General features: G+C 36.6%; 1 long non-coding RNA gene across 1 annotated transcript; it reads right to left on the bottom strand.

The window, feature by feature from the left end:
- Positions 1-2,981: 2,981 nt before the first annotated feature.
- On the bottom strand, positions 2,982-6,574 carry LOC113353997. The gene is made up of 2 exons (XR_003361642.1): positions 4,174-6,574; positions 2,982-3,218 (listed from the first exon to the last, which is right to left on the bottom strand). It is a non-coding gene; the product is annotated as an uncharacterized LOC113353997 (long non-coding RNA).
- Positions 6,575-23,542: the final 16,968 nt, after the last annotated feature.

Here is a 23,542-nt window from a genome sequence, read left to right as displayed (position 1 = left end):
CTCTTAGTATACTACCTTCCTCCCTGGCTAACAGTCAAAAGTACTATCTCCAAACCTTTATCTATTTCGCCTTGATTTGATCTCTTGTCCAACTAACAAATTTTGGTTGTTGTAGATGAGATCATGAGATTTCCATAATAGTTAAATGTGAGGATATTTAATTTGGCATATTGCTATTAATTTATTAAAAATAAATGAAAATTAATTTTTAAGATTGACTATTTACTTTGTTAAAGTGATAAACATGTTTGTAATAACAAAAATTCTCGACAAATCGAGAAAAAAAAAAACAATGAAAAAAACCGCCTCTTACAGGCCCTCGTCTGCACGTCTCCCGAAAGGTGGGTCCCAGTAAAAAAAGAAAAAAAATTCAGTATGAGGAGGTTTTCACATTATTTTCCTCCCCCGATTCGTTTAGAACCGTTGTTGTAATAATCTTCGCAAGGAACAAACCTTCTACTCTAGTAAGAGCTTTATTGAAAAGATAAGACATCAGCATATATAGTTTATCAGTAGTTCTTAACAGACCGAAATACAAAACCACACAAAACCTACCAGAGGGTTAGTCCTCGAGTGATTTCTGGGGAGTTGAGTGTATTTTAAATCTCAGGAATTTTGAGAGAGTTTGAGAGAGTGTAGGGAGTTTGAGAGAGTTTGGTGTTTTTGAGTTCAGGGAGTTTGGGAGAGTGTAGGGAGTTTGAGAGAGTTTATTAGAGGGAGTTTGGGGGAGTTTGAAAGAGTTCACTCCTAACTCATTCTCTTTTAAGAAACAATAAACCCTCATTTGCAAATAACATTGATCTTTAATCAAAAGAAAAAAAATAAATGAAAATGATCATATCTCTGTATCAATAGTATGTTATTTTGTGCAACGAGATAATTTTTTCCCCTTCAATTTAACGGTCTCCATACAATTCTAACTCCCTTTATTTATTTCTGAAATTAGAGTTCTTATTTGGGGTGGTTAAGGGAGTAGTGGTTGGTTATAGGTGGTGATGGTAGTGGTGAGAAAATAGTTTTGACAGTGGTTGCAGAAGTGGTAATGTAATTCAACTCAGGGAAGCGCTAATTGTGAAGACTTCTACTTTTTTTTTTGTTGGTGCATCTTACGGGATATGTAGATCTAAACAAATCTATATATCCACACGTTTTCATGGACTCTAGATCACTATCCTAATATTTTCATAGAAATGTTTCACCGTATCATAATGACCATCATCTGATAATCATTTCATCATGTTGGGAACAACATTTTTGTTGCTGAGATTTGAGAAATACGTATGATTTGAAAAGAAAGATTTTGAACCAAATTTGGTTGTGAGACCAAAATACACTAAAATCTCTACTCTTTTGAGAGATTTGTTGTGAGACCAAAATACACTAAAAACTCCTTCAAACTCCCCAAAGAAACCAATTCCCTAATATTGTAGGGTTTTATGACTAACAGGGAGTTCAAGAGCTTTTTTTAAACTCCCCAGCGACTAACAGGTGTTTTCTAGGGAGTTTAGAAGACTCCTCTAAACTCCCCCACGACTAACGGGAATTTGGAGAGACTCCCTCAAACGCCCTCAGGATTAACAGGAAAAAACTCAAATACATTAAAATCTCTCGAAATCTCCCACGACTAACCCCATGTACATCTTAAAAAGCTCTCACACTGTGGGTCTCGGTGAACCCCGTAGGAAAACAGCAGGGGGGCCATTATTTATGGGACCAATGGAAAATTCTGTGAGTAACGATTTTGGCGTAATTTATTTGTGCGGTTCACTAATAGTTGTTGATAGTTTATATAATATGGTGTAATCAAGTGTAAATTACACGAATGCTGGTGACTACATGGAAAGGTCTTGCGAGAAGAACCCTAACATGAAAAATCCATTTTGGTCAAAATCAGGAATGTCCTGGGTTAGCTCTGCTTGATAAATGGTCAAAATCTCTCTTGCCGGGCTTAAAATCGAACTAAAGTTATTATTCTTAAAAGAAAACTTTGCTCGTATTTCAAGAAAAAAAACTAGATGGAAGTAAGTGGCAGGCAAGCACAAAATAGTGTACCGCATAATGAATAGATGAGAGAGGAAACAGAAAAAAAAATTGAATGAATAATGGAGTGTATATATCGTTGGTATTATTAAGAAAAAAAAAAGACATTTGTTCACGTGCCAAAGACCTTACATAATAAAGGTACACTCCAGAAGTGTAGTTCTTCTAGTTGTAAAGACACGTGCCAGAGACCTTAACTCTATAGTATCTGCCAAACAAACGGTTCAGTGGATGAATCAAGATCTTGTAGATGAAATAAGGCATATGTCATCTCTTACTAGTTGTATCTCAGTTAAACATGTTAAAAGATCTGCAAACAACGTTATTCATGTAATAGCTAACACTAATAGAACAAACAAACAATCTTTTATGTTTTTTGATAACATCCCAGGACAATTTTAAACTACTATCAGGGATGATAAACAAGTCTGTCATCTTAAATTATGTAAAAACTCTAAGTTATGAATGAAATCAGCCTATTTGCATCCAAAAAAAAAGACACGATACAAGATCGTTTTTATGCATAATGAATAACTACCGAACTGAGCAAAACAAAATACTAGATCGTGTTTATGCTATTTGGTGGTTTTACAAAGTGTTAATCGCAAAACACAGGTTTGTATCTTGATTGACGCCGTCATGAGCGTCGGCATCAGTACTGCATGTGACCTACATGCAAGGGAAATTTGGTCTTTTTAGAAGCAAAACCTCAATTTCGTAAAGAATTTTTGATCATGAGACGGAATTCTTCTGGAGGAAGAAATGGCCGACCTCTATGATCCTCTAAACACTCTCCCTCAAGAAATCACTTTGAATATATTTTCTAGGTTATCAGTTGAGTTGGTATTAGATTGTAAACTAGTACGTAGATCTTGGAGAGATCTTATACGGTGTCATGCTAATACGACCTACTTTGCTTATCAACATCTGGGGAGGCAACATGGTTGTGAATTAATAGTAACATTGAGAAATCTCATGTCTAGATTGCTTATGGTTTGGAATCGTATTGATTAAAGAAGATAAGAAATTACAGACACAGGACATGAGTCTATATACTCATCAATACAGAACTCTCAAGCATCTCTCGACTCAATTCTCTCTTGCACTCGCACGTGCTGCACACCCTCACATCCCACACCACACACATACACTCGCACACTCACAATACATGTTATTACCTGTTAGAAAAAACGATTTAAAATTACCAATTTTTCCATGGACTATGTTTTGATCCCTAGACCTATTGCCCATCATTTGTTTTTTCTTTTGAATAGATAAAACAATAGTCCCACATTGACTAAAATCTAAAGAGTTTTAAACATAAATACCATAGAATTGGCTATAAGGGCATGGCCCTTGGGTCATTAGACTTTTGTGCTTGGAGGGAAGGCTTAGACTAGGGCAAGGTTGCCTTTCCCGTACGCGCAGTTCTTCGCACAGAAGCACGCCGCCGTCCGGTCGGGCTCGGGTGTGGGTGTGGGTGTGGGTTCATTAGATCCTATCTTTTTGCTGAAATTTTTGGTACGTGTTTTCCACACAAGTAGAAGAATCTCTTCTTTGTTTGCACGTGTTTTGTCCTGACTTCTTTGTCTGAACGTGCTTGTCTTGGCTTCTTTGTCTGTACGTGTTTTGTCCTGGCTCCCTTGTCTGTACGTATTTGTCTTGGCAGCAACACACTGCTCCATGCACTATCTTTAACCCAACATTACCAGTATTTCTGTCATACGCATGGGTTTTCTTTGACTGTCATACGCATGGGTTTTCTTTCTTGTTTGTAACTACACAAACACTATATAAGAGAGTAGTTGTAAGCTCAGAAAAAACACACCACAGAGAAACATCTCTTCTACTCTCCCTCTGTTTTTTCTGTAAACATCTCTTCTACTGTTTTAAGTTCTGCCAAGATCTAAGGGTACCCTCATTGTATGCTACATTGATGGGTACTAACTGTAGTTGTATCCTGGAGGTGACTCGCCAACTGTTGTAGCATCTCAGAGGAGTGGCAGGCGATATTGCCTTTAGGACAGCGTAGTTTACGTGCCTCTACATTTTCTGTGCAGCAACATCAGCAACATTGTTTTGAGCTAAGTATCTTCTTTACAGTTACATTATTAATAATTTACCCAACATTACCCTCCCTCAAGCTCAAGGGGGCTTGAAGAGGCGACTTGAGCTTGCACACACATATGCTAGACAAACCATGCTGGCAAAGTAGTTGCAGCAGTAGCAAAAATATTAAGGCAGCAGCAAAAGTAGTAGGTAAAGTAGTGACAAACCAAGGTTAGAATTGATGATGTTGCAGGCAGTGTAACTTGATAAGTAGGTGGTGATGTAATAGAAGCAGATGTTGCAGGTGTAGATTCAGCTCGCAGTGGGTCCAGTATTAGCAGCATGCGTACTACAAAGATAACCAAGTTTCCTAGAACCAGGAATGCAATGATAACTGCTTGTCTACAATCTGATGTAAATAGTACCCCAGCAGATGAAGAAGATTTAAATGTTTCTGAAATACTACACTGCATAACCAACACATGAACTGGAACTTCAATTGGACGGTATTCTAGAACACCAACTATAGTTATTTCCATCAATGTAAACAAATGGAGAAGGGGTAACTGGCAGCAGCTAGTGGTGTATACTCTTAAATTACAACATACCAACACAAATACCAAACAGATTCAAGAACTGAACCTTCGTAGCTAAACTGGCAGCAGCGGCTGGAGTTGTTGGTGCAGAAAAAGTGACAGTTATAATTCCATATTAAGCTAAAAGAGATATGAATAAGAATCACTCATCTGATTGGAATAACATCTGTAGGAGCTTGCTTTCTATGATCAAATCATTAGCACCAGGACATGAATAAGCGAAAGTAGAGTAGTTGAGTTCATAGGCCTGGACATGAATACTTGGCAAAATTGTCTCAACAAAATTAATTTTCTTCTCCCTGCAGTACTAAATAAGAAAGAAAAAATAATCTTCTTTCACACACTCCCCAGCAAGCACGGAGATAGTTCATTGAATTATTCTAGTTATTGCATTAAGTCACAAACAACTTGATAATCCCTGCAATGTAGAATCTGAAGTAATATGTAGCACACACCAGTAATAACATCATTCACAGAACATACACTTAGCCAATATAAGCCCTTGGCCTATCACTTGTGTACCAGAAAGCTGCAGCAAACTCATATATCATAAGGGAGGTAATTAATAAGAAATCTTGTCATATTTACCATTTCCACTATCTCAGCATTGTTATCAATTATGCAATCTTCCCACTCAGCTGGACCTTGTCTCATTCTAAGATACGATACATGAATTACTGAACATTATTATCCTTTGATTATTCTCCATAAGGCCATAGCGGTTTGGATTATTCCCTCACATAAGAAATAGAAGTAAAAAAGCACCATTGAAGCTGAACTTCAACTGAATTATTCAAGAAGCATGAAAAGTAGCAGACTAATAGGTTGCATATTGAACACATATGCAAACTGAAAACTAGGTTGCATAATGAGTGTATACACACTCAACAAAAGAACTCCAATTTTTACTTAATGTAACTCAGCAACTCCAATTCGATGTTCAATTGCAGAAACACCACTAAAAAACGCAAGATTCTTCAACACATATGTGAGGACTGCCTTGAAGTAAGATATGAGACCAACAACTTCTCAATATTCTGTTGAATCCAATCAGTGGAACGACTTTAAGTTTTCGCCCTAACTAGACCTTGGTGTAGCGGACTAGAACACGCTCAGAATCTCATGGCACCAGGAAACAAGAACAACAGATCTTGATAAAGAAATTAGATGCAAGATACATGCTAATTATGATGTATAAGTCAGTTGAAGATGAAACTGGATGTATTTGAGCAAGTGATGTAGAAATTGAACACATTAGATCAAATCTAAAGTAATCTATAGATGAAATTGGAGATTACCAGCAGAGACTCAAATTTTAGTTGATGAGGTAAGAGATTTCAATCCAAACACCAACCAGGAAGTTGAAATAACCAAGAGCTCAAACCCTAAAACTGAGTTTTAGATCTAAAATACATGCTTAATCATGTTTGTTGACATAGCAGGGGTATCAAACCAAATCAAAACCCTAATTCCTACCAGAAAACACCATTAACGGAGGTAGATGAAGAAAATTACCTACTGATGATGTTGATGTAGATAGAAACACATAGATCCGTCAAATTAGTCGCAAATCTGAGATGATTCAATTAAATCAGGCTTCAAATTTCGATTTACAATAGCAGCAGCAGCAGAAGATGATGGATTAATGATGGTGATGATTGTTGAAGATGGAAGTAATGATGGTTTTGTTGAAGAAACAAGCTAGGATCGGTACCCTCAGAAATTGATTTCTGAGTCTGATACCATAGTAACATTGAGAAATCTCATGTCTACATTGCTTACGGTTTGGAATCGTATTGATTAAAGAAGATAAGGAATTACAGACACAGGACATGTGTCTATATACTCATCAATACAGAACTCTCAAGCATCTCTCGACTCAATTCTCTCTTGCACTCGCACGTGCTGCACACCCTCACATCCCACACCACACACATACACTCGCACACTCACAATACATGTTATTAATTAATACACCAACAAGAGCAGAATCATGACGGTTCTGGTTCTAATTCTGCTATGATGAGTTTTGTTCTCTTTGATAAAGAAGCTCAAGCACTCTATTATGCGGAGTACCATGGGGAAAACATTATGAAAGAACAACCTGTATACCACCGAAGGAGGATTGTTGGATAATGATCTTCGTTACCGATTCTCCAATAATACGACTCGTGTATTATTCACCGATCCGTTACAACTCTTTGTAACACGGTTTTCACTTATGTATTACATCTCGTAATACCAACAACAAAACAAGAAAAGAATGATAGAAATATATGATCAATCACAAAACTTAAACAAACTTACTTGGGTGTATTGAGGCGAGTAATCTCTTTGCTTAAGACATTTGATGCCCTGTATAAAATGCTGTTACAGATTTAGCGGCATATGTCTCCAACATTCAACAATACCTCGATGTTTTTCGCAGCACTTCGATAACACCGAACAGTGAACACGGATGGATGTAGCACAAACTCTTCTTTAACTCTTGAAGACACATGCAAACTCTTAAATTCCTAGTACTAGTTTTATGACTCTAAAAACATACACTTGCAATGGAGAATGAGTGGGGTTTATAAAGATTTAGAGGTGACTCTTTGAGAAGTCCTTTCATGAAGAGTCACAACCCTTAGTGGAGAGTCACATCCCTTGGAATAAGACACTAAAATTGAAAAGACTCAACTGAGTTGACACACCTATTCATATTTCTATTCAAAAATTCCAACAAGGATCGACCTCAAACTTCCGGTAAGCAAGTTATTGGTCTTGTTGGTTCTAGTAATGGATTAATCTGTTTATCAACTCCGGAAAATTATAACGGAATCGTTCTTCCCTCCATCGATGGCCTTCGCAGAAAATACTTTCTTGTTGATGAACCGTCATATGTATGTAATCCTATTACCAGAGAATTCGTGAAACTTCCAGCACTATGCATGGACAATAAGAAACGCCATATGGGTGTTACGAATTACATGTGGTTTTGGCTACCACCCTATTAGTAATGAGTACAAAGTTGTTAGAATCTCCTACATTGGAGACTCGGGAGAAGTATCCCCATCTCCTAGGAAAAAAATTGCCCCAAGCAGTGGACTGATTGAGAATATATACACTTGGGAGTGACAGCGAGTGGAGAACTGCAGGAGAAACCACTTTTTTGCTAAAACCTAATATCTTTGGGGCTGACAGTGTTTGTGTGAATGGATCTCTGTATTGGATTCAGGAAATATCAGAGGATATTGTAGCCTTTGATTTGGCACACGAGAAATTCCACTTGGTCCCTAAGCTCCCTATCACACCTCGATTAACTCTTTGGAATACACTTTATATATCTGTGTTATAAGGAGTTGTTTGTGCCTTGTTTACATTAATGAGTATGTCGTGGGCCAGCCACAGGCCGTTGATTTGTGGCTTTTGAAGAAGAATAAAGAGGACGACAGCATTACTAGTTACAATAAGAAAGACCAACCTTACAAGTCTCAAAGATGGAGCAAAGAGTTCAGTATAACTAGGGGTGCACATACCCTACCCATATCCGCCAACCCTATTCTATCCGTCAGTTTTTTAACCGTATCCTACCATATCCACTATTTGGTGGGTAGGGTGGCGGGTAAAGATTTTCTTAACCGCCAGTAAACGGGTAGGGTGGCGGGTATAGGCCATATCCTACCCACCCTACCTAGGAGTGCACATATCCTACCCATACCCGCCAACCCTACCCTACCCACCAGTTTTTTAATCATATCCTACCATATTCATTATTTGACGGGTAGGGTGGCGGGTAAAAATTTTCTTAACCGCCAGTAAACGGATAGGGTGACGGGTATAGGCCATATCCTACCCACCCTTCTCATTGTGCAGCCCTAAGTATAACTCGGAGACCAGAAGAAGATAGCAGGATTGCAATGCATTCGTTATTTCCTCTTACAAAGGGGAGTGAGCTCTTAATTTATAATTATAGAGACGACGCTATCCGCTATAACTTAATTACAGAAGCTACAAGAAAATATGGGTACCTAAAGACAACGACTGGAATCAGGTGGTACCACTATCTCACGTCAACAGCTTTATTTCACTCAAAACATTAGGAGAAACAAATGTCGAGACAATGATAGGATCGTCAAATGACAATGAACTTAATCTCCACGGCTCAGGGAAACAAAAAGTTGTATGTCTGCGCCAACAACGTCTGAGGATCACTTCCCTGCATAAATAAATTAGAAAGACTTGAATTTGTTCCAAAGAATAGATAAATTAAAAATATGCAGCAATTATCATCATTTTATTTGTACTTCATTTTATTTTGTGTTAAACAGTAAATTTTGAACCATATCGAAAATTTTGCGTCACATGGTGTGTCACGTAGTATGAGAATTTTGGGTCACTGGGCCAACATTTAACATTTGTCAAAACAACTTGCTAAGCGTTTTCAAAATAATTATCTAAAACTTTCTTTTTTTCATTTTCTTTATCTCCATACCTAGATTTTCACTGATTGTTTTTGATATGTCAAATTTGCTGAGAAGACTTCAGCTTGTGTAATTAGTACTTAATGCTTTAGATAAAAAAAAATCACAATTTTTGTGACTTTAGTTTTTTTTATTTATTTCTCATGTATTTTTTTTTTTGAAGCATTATTTCTCATGTATGCTATCAAGACTTGTTATATAAAGCCTTAATGACATTTTCTGGTGGTGCGGCATCATTACTATCAAGTATATTTTTAACGAAAACGATCTAATTCGAAAAAGAAAAAAAACGATATTGATCATTAGGCATATCATCTTTTTCTTTTTTTTCTTTGAAGGAAAAATAAATTTCATTAATTTGTTTGGTAGAGTTTTACATATAACTTTAGTACATAGATGAAGAAGTTACAGTAAAAAGTACAAATAATGATAAGTTCTCCTAAAACAGAAGAACTAATAAAATGCATTAAAGGTACCCAATACATATATTTCCATGAGGAAATCGATGTTTTCCTAATGGTTACTAACTTCATGTTGAACCATTTTGATTTTTGAGTCTTTAATTTAGATTCTTTGATCTCTAAATCTTGAATCTCCACTGAAAAGGAGTAATATGCCCTGAACATCTTAATCAACATCATCACCGTAGCCATGGATTCTGGACATAAATGTTTGGATCTGCGTCACGCTGGAATGAAGCATCCTTGATGATATACGCGTGTATATCTCTGCAAGTGAACAAATAGCCGAAAAGGCTATTGAAATCTGCTAACATAGCATATAATAAGAGATCGTAATGGCAATAACAGGCCATTAGACTATCACAAAAAAATAAATAAAAAAAGGGAATTAAACCCTAAATTGTTGTTTATTTGTACGTCAGCAATTAAGTTTTATTTAGATAATATATCCTAATATTACTGTTGTCAAATCTATTTTGGTTCTTAGATTTGACAACACAAGATTTAAATAAAGAGAATTTTGTTTTCTGTAAAAATTAGGGAAGGAGAAGAAAACGGTTAATGGAGAGTTTTTAGGAAAAAACGGTTAAGGAATTGCAGAGCGTTTCTCCACCAAGTGTTCAACGATCAAAATTTAAAAGATAAAGGAACGAAAATGATGGAAAACGATGTCAATTTCTTCAGTGGAATGTAAAATCTTAGTACATTTTTTACTTTTTTGTTTTTTCATGTTGTGGAATTTATAAATTCACTTATATTTTTTTTCTTTTCTTATGTAATCACAATCTCACGAGGCGTTGCCTTTTCCTTAAAAAAAAATCAATGGAAATTTAGGTCGCGGGCTTATTTGGAGTACAAAGTACTACTAAGAATGGGCCCTGATAAACCGTGTCAGATCTAAGAAAACTCGCTCCATGTCCGTGTCAACGGGACAAGTATAGTCCGTAAGAGCGTCCACAGTGGTACGATCATAACCAAAGATCAAAGACCAAAACGAACGATCAAATTTGAGTTTAGTCTGGAGTGTCACGTTAAGTCAGTGGAGTATATTTAGTCGAGCGGATGTATAATCTACGCTTGCATGTGGAGCGTGCGTATAATGTTCGTCCCGAAGAGGCGTAGATATAGTTTACGCTGGTTGTGGGGCGTACATTTAGTTCACGCTCTGAGAAGGGACGTATGTATAATCTACGCCTGGTGTGGTGAACGGGTAAATCAACGTCTCATTCAGGCGTACGTATAATCAATGTTTGGTTTCACTCAGGCGAATGACTGAATCAACGCCTCATGCAGGCGTACGTATAGTGTTTGACTTGTATTAACACACGTATTGAGCACGTGTGGCATTAAAGCCCAGGCGAAGAGAAACCACCACGTATAGCCCACGTGTTTTGTTGGCCTTTACCCTAATCTTCTCCGTCGTCTTCTTTTCTTTTCTACCTCCTCTTTGTTTCTACCGCCCACAAACACAACTTCTAAACTAACACATCACAGTAACGAGCAGGAAAAGAAAAAAAAAATAAAAACGAGATACTTGATGAATCCGGGTTACAAAAGAGGTATGTTTTATTTTCTTAATCTCTTTTGTTTTATCTATATTGTTGTATAATTTGTTTAGGGTTTTATTTGTTAAAATTAGTTTATATAAAATTGGGTTTTAACGAACAAATATGAATATGAAATTGGTTAAATATAATTGGGTATGTGTGTTTTATGTTTTTAGAGATTAATATGTATGTGAAAAAAACCGTATTTGCTGCTTATGTAAATTTGGTTAAAAGAAATTTTAAAATAGTCATACAAGACCTAATTTGTAGGTTGAATAGATTTAAAAATTTTGGGTACTGTAAAAATTGGTAATTATGTAGATTATGTGTGTTATATATGTAGAAGAGATGATTTGTACGTATGTGAATATGGATAAAAATAATTGAATTTGTATTGTTTTTTATTGAATTTTGAGGTGATTAATTTTAGTTGTTTTTTGGTTTATTTTTGATGTTCATTTGAATTAGGCTAAAAGATTTTTTAAAATTTTGTCAAATATGTACAACACTTAATTTGTGGGTTATATAGATTAATATGTGTTTTTACAATTCATGTGGTTATGCGAAAAATTATAGTTATGTAAATTTTGTGTGTTACATATGTAGAAGAGCTAATTTATATGTATGGAATTGATTTTGTAGTGATTTTTATGGAATCTTGAAATGATTAAATTGGGTTGTGGAATCTTGTAATGATTTTCGAAATGCATCGGTGACGATTTAATTTGTGTTCGTGGAATTATAGAATTTGGAATTGATATAGTTTGTGTTAAGGATTTATAGTATTTGGAATATAAATGGTGATGGACTAATAAAAATATGGAATAATGAGGGTTGGTCTTTTAATAATGTAATTTCATTTATCTTGTGTGTGCACAAATGTTGAACAAATTCACAGCGCGGTTCAATGGTCGCATGAAGACGAACAAGAAACAAAAATCTGTAGCCGAAGAGGATTATAACTTAATCCCTAGGTAAAATTAAGGAGGTTGATATTCCCCGGTTAGGGAGGTTTCCTATACTGCAAGATGATAAACCGCACGCTACTACGGACATCACATTTGTAGGGGAGCACAAATTGAAGTATCAACATCATGGATCTCTGGCATCGGTAATTCATCACTATCAAACTATTTCACAACACTGTCCTAGAGCTAAATATATTATTGAAAAAGCGGGATGGCAAAATTTACTGAACATACAATGTAGCGAAACCAACCATTCAATGGTTGATTATATTGCTGAGCGGTTTTGGGATACAACAAACACTTTTCACTTCCCATTTGGTGAGATGGGATTCACCCCCTAGATTGGCTCTTGTTGACTGGACTGAGTATCGGTGATGGGCCTGATGTTCCTTATGATTCGGGGAAGTACCAATTTGAACATGTTTGTGAGCATATCTTTCTGGATATCCAAGATGTCACGCTCTGTCCAAATGCACCGTCGTGGGTTTCAAATTCAATTACAATTAAATATTTAAGGTCATATTTATTCGAAGACAAGTTGGTTGCGGCTGAAAATGATAGCACCCTTGCTCATAGAGTAGCAATTGCCTTTTTCATGTATGTTTTGGGACATTTTTTCTTTTCTAATGCAAATACCTATACTGATGCTGGATGGTTAGCTGCTTTTGAAAATCTTGATGTAGTATCCACGTATGACTTGGGTGGTGCCGCGTTTTCGAAATTGTATGCGGCACTCCGTTTATCTGGGAGGAGACAGAAGGCACTATGCGGTCCATTCCAAGTATTAAAGGTATTCTTTTAATCCAGTTATTTCTCCTTTCATTGTTTATTTTGTTGAGAAGTTATTAAATTGGCTAATTATTTTGATGGAGTAGTTTTGGGGGTATGAATACCTGGGCATATGTCGACCAGAAATCCCAGAGGCGAGTACAGAACAAAAATGGCATGTATCTTCTAAATGGAATGTACCAAAGAATACAAATGATATTTTCCATTGTAGGGATTTACTGAGTAAGCTTACTGCTGAACAAGTGACATGGCGCCCATGGGAATCATACAGAGAAGTTCTTGCATCTGATATGGGATGCACGGCTACGCGGATATCAGACTCGAGATATATATTTTCTTACATGGGCATTGTGAGTTAATAATTAAATTTTATTCAATAATTGTTGTTAAACGCCAAGTACCTTTTTTTTTCATGCTTTTTTTTCTATATAACATACTTACTAAATTCTTATTCCCTTTGTAACTGTACATCACGACATGTATCTTGGTGAAAGGTGTTGGAGGCAAAACCATTGTACTTTCGCTGTTCCTATAAGACTACACACAGTTATAGGGGATATCGGAAATATTCAAGATGAACGCCTAAAAAAAGAAGGTTTGGTCGATGCAACAGAGATAGTGCAAGTTGTTAAAGATTATGATATATATTTACAATACTGGAGAATGGTAACCAACTACAAAGATTATGTGACTCATCCTATTTGGGAAGCCCAAACATATGGGTATGTCGGTGACTTGTATACGGACCCAATTGAACAACCTGCTGAACATGTACATATCCCTCCTCCACATCTATTATCCCACGTAAGTGTACTTTTGACTTTTTATTGTACGTTCGATTTTTTATTGTATATTTGTACTTATGTATTTTATTTTTTCTTGACAGCATGAAGCTTACACATTAAAACAAACGAAGGAGAGGATGGACGTTATTATGTCGAAAGAAGTAGAAATACAAAGGCTAAATAATGCGAACGTTGATTTGCAGCAACAACTGTCTCTTTTCCGTACGCCGCTCACTGTCCAACCTCCCCTTGGATACGGTTCCTTTTCCCAAACAATGCCACCACAAGTTTGGAGTCTTATGAATCAAGGATCAGCTTCAACAATGTCCTCAGTCAATACCACTCCGAGAATGCACATGCCTTTTATGACACCAAGATCGACGACTTCGGATACTGATAATATGAATGGTTAATTTGTTATGACTATTTAGATGGCCTGTCTTTGGTGTTATCTTTTCTTATCTTTTTGTGTAGTCATACTAGACCTACTGATAGTTAATTGCTTATCTATTCTTTCAGCGACTAGTCATTTCAAGTCTACTCTGTTTGTTGTCCCTTTAGTAGTGATAGACGCATTTATGTGTCTAATATAGCCCAATTGTATATATTGTTAGTACCCATTTTTTTACTTATTATGGTATTTTATTTATTTGTAGGTGTTTTTGGAAAAATAAGGTTTTGCGGCGAAAGTGACTGAAAATGTGGCATTTGGACCTTTGTAAACAGTAAACCGGAAGTACCCCGAAAGTATGCCGGAAGCGCCCCAGAAATGCACCGGAAACATCCCAGAAATGTCCCGGAGGAACCCAGAAAAATTACTATTTCCCCCCCAAAAAAGAATGTTTCCACCCCAATTGCTAAAGGGACACCCAATAGTGGTTAGGGGGACACCCTTTCTTCACGATTCAAAAATACAAAAAATGGCGGGAAAATCTTATGCCATGCACACTTCACTGGCAGTTTAGGGTTCGATCTCGTGTGGGCTTTGAGCGAGATTCAATCGCTGGAAATGATTGGGATGGACCTAATATAGCCTAACAGGCTTGGTACAATGAATTGGATCGAAAAACTTGGGCTGAACAATCCGTTAGAGAGATCAAAGCTAAACAGAGACCGAAGCATCCTGGAAAGAATATATGTGGAAGATACTCGAGTAAAGAGGGAAGATTTTGTACCTAGAAGGATATATGTCGAATCCTAAAAGATAGAAATACCAAATATCTTCTATTAACGCATAATCAGAGTTCACAGGGAAACAAATCTTGGTTATTCCCGTGATAATAAAGAAAAGATATGTGGGATTAAACCAAGAATATTTTGGTTGCTGTCGAGTATAAATAGGCTGTTGAGGTTATAGAAAAGGGGATCAAGAGTTTTGGGGTCGATCAGAGACCAGAGGGAGGTTGCAGAGGCGAAGAACAGGAGTTGCAGGAAATCTTCTTGCTGGTGCTCGAGGAGGAAGAAGAAGACGAAGAACGGACCCTCCAGGGCCGTCGTTCTTCAACAGTACCCGCAGCAATTCAGTTGTGTCGCTGTTTACAGCGCACAGGTTCTATCGTTCTTTTACAACAGTTTATTTCTATCGTTTGTTTCTGGACGCCTTCTGTGAGTCTTAGAATCACTGTTTTATAACTTTTGACTCTTTTAATCATATTTTGAGATCAAATATATATTTTTAGAACATGATTATCATGAATAGCTAAACCCCATTACTGGGATGATGGAGGAAATCATTCTTTATGCATGAGTAATTCTATTTAATTCTTTTATGACTATTTGCACTATTATGAGTTGATTTATGATTTTTCTTGATTATTTGTGATTTTATCTGATGATGTATGCTTAGTCTAGGAACTCTAGATGCATCATGCTTATGATTTACATCTAATACTTTATAAAATCTATTTTTTGGCAAAGAAAAGAGTTGATATTTGTTATCATTATAAGCTATAATTATCTAGAATTAATAGTTGATTCGCATGAGTATAAGAATAGGTCGAATCCTGAGTCATAGTATCTCTTGATCCTGTGACAAATTTTGTATATATTTTTGTTTTAAAAATCTTTTCAAGTCCGAGCAACGAACATCTTATTTACCGCACGAAAAATACTCCAACATAATGGCGCCGCTGCCGGGGACTTGTATATAGATTTGTTTTTAGGTTTATTTTTTTTTTATTTATTATTATTTGTTCCTTTTTACGTTTCTTTTTGTGTCTTTGATTTACAGGTTCGAAGTGGAATACTAAGGACTTGGGAACAAAAAGCTTAAAGCTAAAAGCTAAAAGAGAAGAAAAAAAAGACATAATTTTTTTTTAGGATTTAATTTTTTTTTTTTTTGTATATAGATTTTATTTATTTTTTTTAGAATTTGTAAATAGGCTTTATTTTTCATAATTTTTGGACTTTTTATTTGGACTTTATTCTGGACTTTTGGACGTTTTTTTTATTTTTTTTAACCCTACGGAAGGGTTATATAAAAAAAAAATATAAACTGTTTGCAGGGAAGGACGACGATTACAATATCGTCTCGGCCCCTCGGGTCCGTACATGACATAGGAGTCGTGGCCCGAGTCGACTTCAACGGTTCATCCCCCGTCTGGTACGGGAGGTAAGTCCATCGAAACACTCGCGTATCTCCTGTAAGCGAGTTACTGTATTCCTTAAGATGATTCATTGATTGAGGACGAATTTGGATTGTTTTTAATTTCCTAGTAAAGGGCAAGGCCTGGCCAAATCAAGATAAGGACTCGGATTTCATCACCGTTTCCTTCTTGCCCGTCTTAGGAAAACAAAACCGAACGTGAACCTAAGCTTTAAAATTTGGAATAGAACGAGACCGATAGGGTAACAATCTTAATAGGAAACTCGTTCGAAAAATATTGGTTGCTCTTTAAGCACACTTCAAAGTTCATGATGGTTTCTGTGAGTTGAATGCGTGACTTCGTCGCCTTGTGATAGCGGTGAGGCCTTGGGTATCAAAGCTCCACTGAGCTTCCCTCGCCTCAATTCAACTTACTTTGACTCGGATTGATTCCAGAGGGGTGTTCTCAAATTGTAACGAATTCCTTTTCGAAGGAATATAAGCTGGTCTAGAAACAATCTAAGTGGAGCCATCATGCTTGTTGTTTGCTAGATTTTATAGGTTTGATTTGGTCGAGTCAGCCTTGTTGTTGATTGTGTAGAATTCCCTTGCAATTAAGAATGTCGAACTGGTATGATAGAAGCCAATACAATGAGTATCAATCTGAATTTGAATATGGACATCATCATTTTTATGACCATGCTGGGAATAGTAGTTGGGAACGCCAACCTTTTCAAGGTTATGGTTCATACCATGGTGAGCCCAATTACTATCCACACGCGAATTGGTCTTACGAGCAAGAAAATCAGGAACACTGTAATACTGGTTACTCGTTTTTGGAAACTAGTCCTGATTATGATATTTCTGAACCTGTTCCATCTCTAGAAGAGACCCAACAACGGATTGAAAGGACGTATAAACGTTTAGTTGCAATGAATAGTTCAAAAGAAGAGTGTACACGATATTCTGAGATGATAAACGAGAGTGGTGAACGTATAAGTGTTATGCTCAGTGAAATTCAGGCACGTCTAGAGGCAGAAAATGAACAGTTAGCTAATGCTGCTCGAAATAATCTAAATTTCCAAAATAGGGTTTCTAATTCTACCCTTAATATCAATAGTGAATATTTGCCTAATTTAGAGGACGAGGCTAGAATAAAAGACACTAGTTATTTAGATAAGGTGCAATCATCTTTGTACTATTATGATGATGGGGATAGTAGTAATGAAGAATCTGAAATATGTAGGCATAGTGATCAGGAATCTATTAATCCAATTGAGCTTTATAATGATTATATCATTTCTAGTTCAAATCCAAATAATTTTTATGATTATTCAACTATTCAAAAGGACAAGGATTTGATTAGGGATACCACCGTTTTAGACGATGTAGTTTTTCCTTTTGATTACGAAGCCGATAGTGGTTTAGAGGAACGGGTTTATTCCGAAAATGTTGTTTTAGAGTCTAGCGACTTAGAAACAATAGTATTAGATGAAGAAGATATACCCGTAGAGATGAGTAAAGATGCACTACCTGATAATAAATTAGAAGAATCAATTGACCATTTTCAAGAATCTAATGATCCAGAAATTAGGGAGATTGTAACTAGTCTATCTAGAGACACTGAGAACTCTAAGTTTGGGGGTGATTATCACCTTCCTAGTGCCTTACCTTTAACTCTCAGAAAGTCCCTTCACTTAGGACTTGATATCTCTGCCTCGACAATTTTACAAGATTACCTTCATACTCGTTTTCCCGAACCTAATGATGTCCAGGAAGAAGTTCAGTCGTTAGAAACCCATCCTCTGGTTGATGTGGTTTTCCCAGGATATGATCCCCAGATTGACTTTGTTTTCCCACCAAATAGTTTTCTTCCAACTATGGGAACGTTTATATTCCAAATGTGTCGAATATTAAGTTGTGAGACTAAACCTAAATGCTTTAGGATATTAGAATCGACACATTTTCTTAAGAATGACCACCACTCTCACTGTGGTCAATTATGTAAGTCAAACCTGATTGACTTAGAGGATCCTCAATTATTTAGGTTATTATTATGTGCTTCTAAGTTCTTATTTGAGTATTAACAGACTCTAGGACCTAATAATTTGGATCTCAATTTTGAGGAGTTGCAGCCTAAAGAGAAATATATTTAGACCCTTTTATAGAACCTGAACCACAATTAGATATAGATATCTTAATCAGGAAACTAGGTAAGGGGTTGCTAGTCTTGTTCATTTTCTTGGGTTATTGCAGTTTCCTTTGGTCATCTCTATTTGGTTTTGAAGACCCACAGTTATTTCGACTGTTACTATATGATTCGAGGTGACTAATCTTTCCTAGGTCTGGCTGAAGACATTAAACTTAGCACTTCTTGGGAGGTAACCCAATCTCATGCAACACGTTAATATCTTTCATTATCTCTTTTGCTTCAAATGATAAAAGTTTCTCCTTGTTCATGCTTTTAATTTCATCTTTAGAACATTGAGGACAATGTTAGATTTAAGTTTGGGGGTATGGGAGAAACTTTTTAGTTGCAGTATGAATAAATAAACTCCAGAGCCTAAAAATTTATGCGTATTTAGGATGGCACTAACCAATCTAAGTGGATGGAAGCATTTTGGTTGTAGGAGTTGAGGAACCAATCTGAATAGATGGAAACATCTAAAGAGTCTATTCATAAAAGCACAGAGCTCAGGTGTTAGAAATAACATGATAGTTTCACCATATCTCGTTGAGTCCTTTTCACTTCTATTTTTATTTTATTTTGTTTTTAAACCATGTTTCTCTAAGTGATAGGTGGGGCCCACGATTCAAGTTGTTACCTATGCTAGGATGAATTAGAGTGATTGAGTTACAAAAAAAAAAGTTGAAAAAAAAAAGTTGAAAAAAAAATTTGAAAAATAAAAAATAAAATAAAATTGAGACCAGACCATTTGACCAAAAGGAATAAATTCAATAAAGTCGACCACTGGTACCCTTGTATATGCCAGTTGTGTTGACCTAGAGTTAGGTTATCGACCACTGGTTCCCTTGTATATGCCAGTGTGTTGATATTAGTCAGACTAGTACCTCAATCCATTAAGATAGGTTCATTTTGGCGGAGGCCTTCAGACAGATATGGGAAACGCCGTTCACTTAGTAAACATCAAAACCATCTATGTTTTTCTATATCCATCTCTTAATCTTTCCATGTGATTAGTTTGACTCCGAATATGATGTCCATAGTGCAACTATCTGAGTAGAGCTCTGTCACTTATATATGAATTTTAGTATGCTTGAGTGCAAACTCGTGTACATCAATTGGAATTTCGCATCAGGGTACTTCCTCTTGTAGTCAATAAGTATGCCAACCAAGGAGATTCTTTAGTGCCTTCCAAGATTCGTTGTAGATAGTTAGGCTCTGGAGTATTAAGGTTTTGTGGGTATATCTCTTGTAAGCCCTCCCGAAACTATAACTCGGCCACTAGGGCCACCTAGGGGTTTAAATTATTGTTGCATACGCTAAATGCAATCGACGATGCCTGCGACAGTGAGTTAGGATTTTATTTTCTATTTGATATGCTCGGGACTAGCAAATAATAAGTTTGGGGGTATTTGATAGACGATTTATTTGTCTAATATAGCCCAATTGTATATATTGTTAGTACCCATTTTTGTACTTATTATGGTATTTTATTTATTTGTAGGTGTTTTTGGAAAAATAAGGTTTTGCGGCGAAAGTGACTGAAAATGTGGCATTTGGACCTCTGTAAACAGTGAACCGGAAGTACCCCGAAAGTATGCCGTAAGCGCCCCAGAAATGCACCGGAAACGTCCCAGAAATGTCCCGGAGGAACCCAGAAAAATTACTATTTCCCCCCCAAAAAAGGATGTTTTTCACCCAGTTGCTAAAGGGATACCCAACAGTGGTTAGGGGGACACCATTTCTTCACGATTCAAAAAAACAAAAAATGGCGGGAAAATCTTATGCCATGCACACTTCACTGGCAGTTTAGGGTTCGATCTCGTGTGGGATTTGAGCGAGATTCAATCGCTGGAAATGATTGGGATGGACCTAATATAGCCTAACAGGCTTGGTACAATGAATTGGATCGAAAAACTTGGGCTGAACAATCCGTTAGAGAAGATCAAAGATAAACAGAGACCGAAGCATCCAGGAAAGAATATATGTGGAAGATACTCGAGTAAAGAGGGAATATATTGTACCTAGAAGGATATATATCGAATCCTAGAAGATAGAAATACCAAATATCTTCTATTAACGCATAATCAGAGTTCACAGGGAAACAAATCTTGGTTATTCCCGTGATAATAAAGAAAAGATATGTGGGATTAAACCAAGAATATTTTGGTTGCTGTCGAGTATAAATAGGCTGTTGAGGTGATAGAAAAGGGGATCAAGAGTTTTGGGGTCGATCAGAGACCAGAGGGAGGTTGCAGAGGCGAAGAACATGAGTTGCAGGAAAGCTTCCTGCTGCTACTCGAGGAGGAAGAAGAAGACGAAGAACGGACCCTCCAGGGCCGTCGTTCTTCAACAGTACCCGCAGCAGTTCAGTTGTGTCGCTGTTTACAGCGCACAGGTTCTATCGTTCTTTTACAACAGTTTATTTCTATCGTTCCTTTCTGGACGCCTTCTGTGAGTCTTAGAATCACTGTTTTATAGCTTTTGACTCTTTTAATCATATTTTGAGCATCAAATATATATTTTTAGAACATGATTATTATGAATAGCTAAACCCCATTACTTGGATGACGGAGGAAACCATTCTTTATGCATGAGTAATTCTATTTAATTCTTTTATGACTATTTGCACTATTATGAGTTGATTTATGATTTTTTTCTTGATTATTTGTGATTTTATTTGATGATGTATGCTTAGTCTAGGAACTCTTGATGCATCATGCTTATGATTTACATCTAATACTTTATAAAATATTTTTTTTGGCAAAGAAAAGAGTCGATATTTGTTATCATTATAAGCTATAATTGTCTAGAATTAATAGTTGATTCGCATGAGTATAAGAATAGGTGGAATCCTGAGTCCTAGTATCTCTTGATCCTGTGACAAATTTTATACATATTTTTGTTTTAAAAATATTTTCAAGTCCGAGCAACGAACATCTTATTTATTGCACGAAAAATACTCCAACAAGTAGTCCTCTGAAGTTTGAGCGAGTAGTCAGTGTGTATAGGATTTTCACCGTCCATATATATAGTATAGTCATACCAGGTCATGATAGACGCATATATGTGTCTATTTTGTTCTCAATTCTCTGTATGGTTAGTACTTGTTTTCGTCCTTATTATGGTATTTTGCGTGTTTGTAGGTATTTTTTGGAAATAAATAATTTTGGAAAAATCGGCTCGAAAAATTATGCGGAGCATCCCCGGTGGAAATTTGTTATTCGGACTCTCATTTTGCTTAAGGGGAAACCCAATTACTAAGGGGCCCTCAGTTGGGCATTTGCTATTTTCACTCCACAGACGGTTAGGGGGACACCCTTCTTCACGATTTGAAAATTCAAAATGGCGGGAAAGTTCATGCAGTTCACGGAAGAAATTTGGGTTCGATCTTGTGTGGGCTTTGAGCGAGATTAAATCACTGGATTTTGTTTTGATTGACCTGCTTGGGCTAAACAGGGATTGTATGGTTAATGGATTCGATCCAGTTGGGCTAGAACATCGAGTCTTGGTTAAACAGGGAAAGAAAATATTCCCGTGAAAATAAAAATCATTAAGGGAGAATTATTTTCATTTAACTCGGATTATCTCGGTGCTTTTGAGTATAAATATGTCTATGGGGTTGAATAGAATGGTTGTCGGGAGTTTGGGTTCGAGAGGAGGTCCAGAGAAGCAGAAATCAAGAGTTGATGAAACTCTGTTGCTGCTGTTGCTGCTGATGAAGAACACCAAGAACACGAAGAACGGACTCGCAAGGACAGTCGTTTATGAACAGTGTCTAAGACGCACATCCGTGGGTCACAGCGCAGTCTAAACAGCAGAAGCACTTGCCTTTTATCGTTCATTCTGTGACGCTTTTTGTGCGTCGCAGATTACAGTTTTACACCATTTTCTCTTCTTCTCATCATTTGTAAACCATTTTTGAGCCATAATAAATTAGTTTGAGAGCATTTTTACTATGATGAGTTAAACCCCAACACTGGGACGACGGAGGAGGCCGAGCTTCATACATGGGTAATTTTATTAATTCTTTTTAAGACTTTTGCATTAAAAATTAATTGAAATATGATTTGATTAAATTGGGTGTTATTTGATTAGATGGGTCATGCTTAGCTTAGGTGATTTGATGTTCCATGCTTAACACTTACAACAAATGTTTTGAGAATCTACTTTGGCAATATAAGACCCACAGTTATTTCGACTGTTACTTTATGGTTCGAGTTGACCAATCCTTTTGTAAGTCTGGATGAAGACTTTAAACTTAGCACTTCTTGGGAGGTAACCCAATCTCATGCAACATGATAATATCTTTCCTTAACTCTTTTTCTTCAAGTGGTAACAGTTTCTCCTTGTTCATGCTTTTAATTTTATCTTTAGAACATTGAGGACAATGTTAGATTTAAGTTTGGGGGTATGGGAAAATCTTTTTAGTTGCAATAAATAAACTCCAGAGCCTAGAAATTTACGCCTATTAAGGATAGCACTAACCAATCTAAGTGGATGGAAACATTTTTGTTTTAGGAGTTGAGGAACCAATCTAATTAGATGGAAACATCTATAGAGTCTATTCGTAAAAGCACAGAGCTCAGGTGTTAGAAACAACATGATAGTTTCGCCATATCTCGTCGAGTCCTTTTCACTTTCTATTTTTAGTTTTCTTTTATTTCAAGTGATTTGGTGGGGCACACGATTCAAGTTGTTACCTTTGCTAGGGTGAAATAGAGTGACTGAGTTACCTTTTCAAAAAAAAAAAAAAAATTTAGACCGGACCAGTTAGACCAATCGGAATAAGTATTAACACTTGGATAGCAATATGCGTGTGTTCTCCCTGTTTCCGTCGCCTAAGCAAGCGTGGAATATAGGACCCGTGGGAACTATCGTGTAATCTGCTGACAAGAAGCATGCGCTTGGATCAAAAAGATCTATTCATGTCGTTAAGTTAAAAAAAAAATGGTTATTGTTATGTGTAGTCAACTGATGGTTCCCTTGTATTTTCCAGTTTGTTGATCTAGATTTAAGTTATTGACCACTGGTTCCCTTGTATATGCCAGTGTGTTAATATTAGTCAGACC

Source organism: Papaver somniferum, chromosome 2, assembly GCF_003573695.1.
Source record: "Papaver somniferum cultivar HN1 chromosome 2, ASM357369v1, whole genome shotgun sequence".
Taxonomy (NCBI): domain Eukaryota; kingdom Viridiplantae; phylum Streptophyta; class Magnoliopsida; order Ranunculales; family Papaveraceae; genus Papaver; species Papaver somniferum.
Note: the sequence above shows the minus strand (reverse complement) of the source record. Positions and strands in the feature narration are given on the sequence as shown.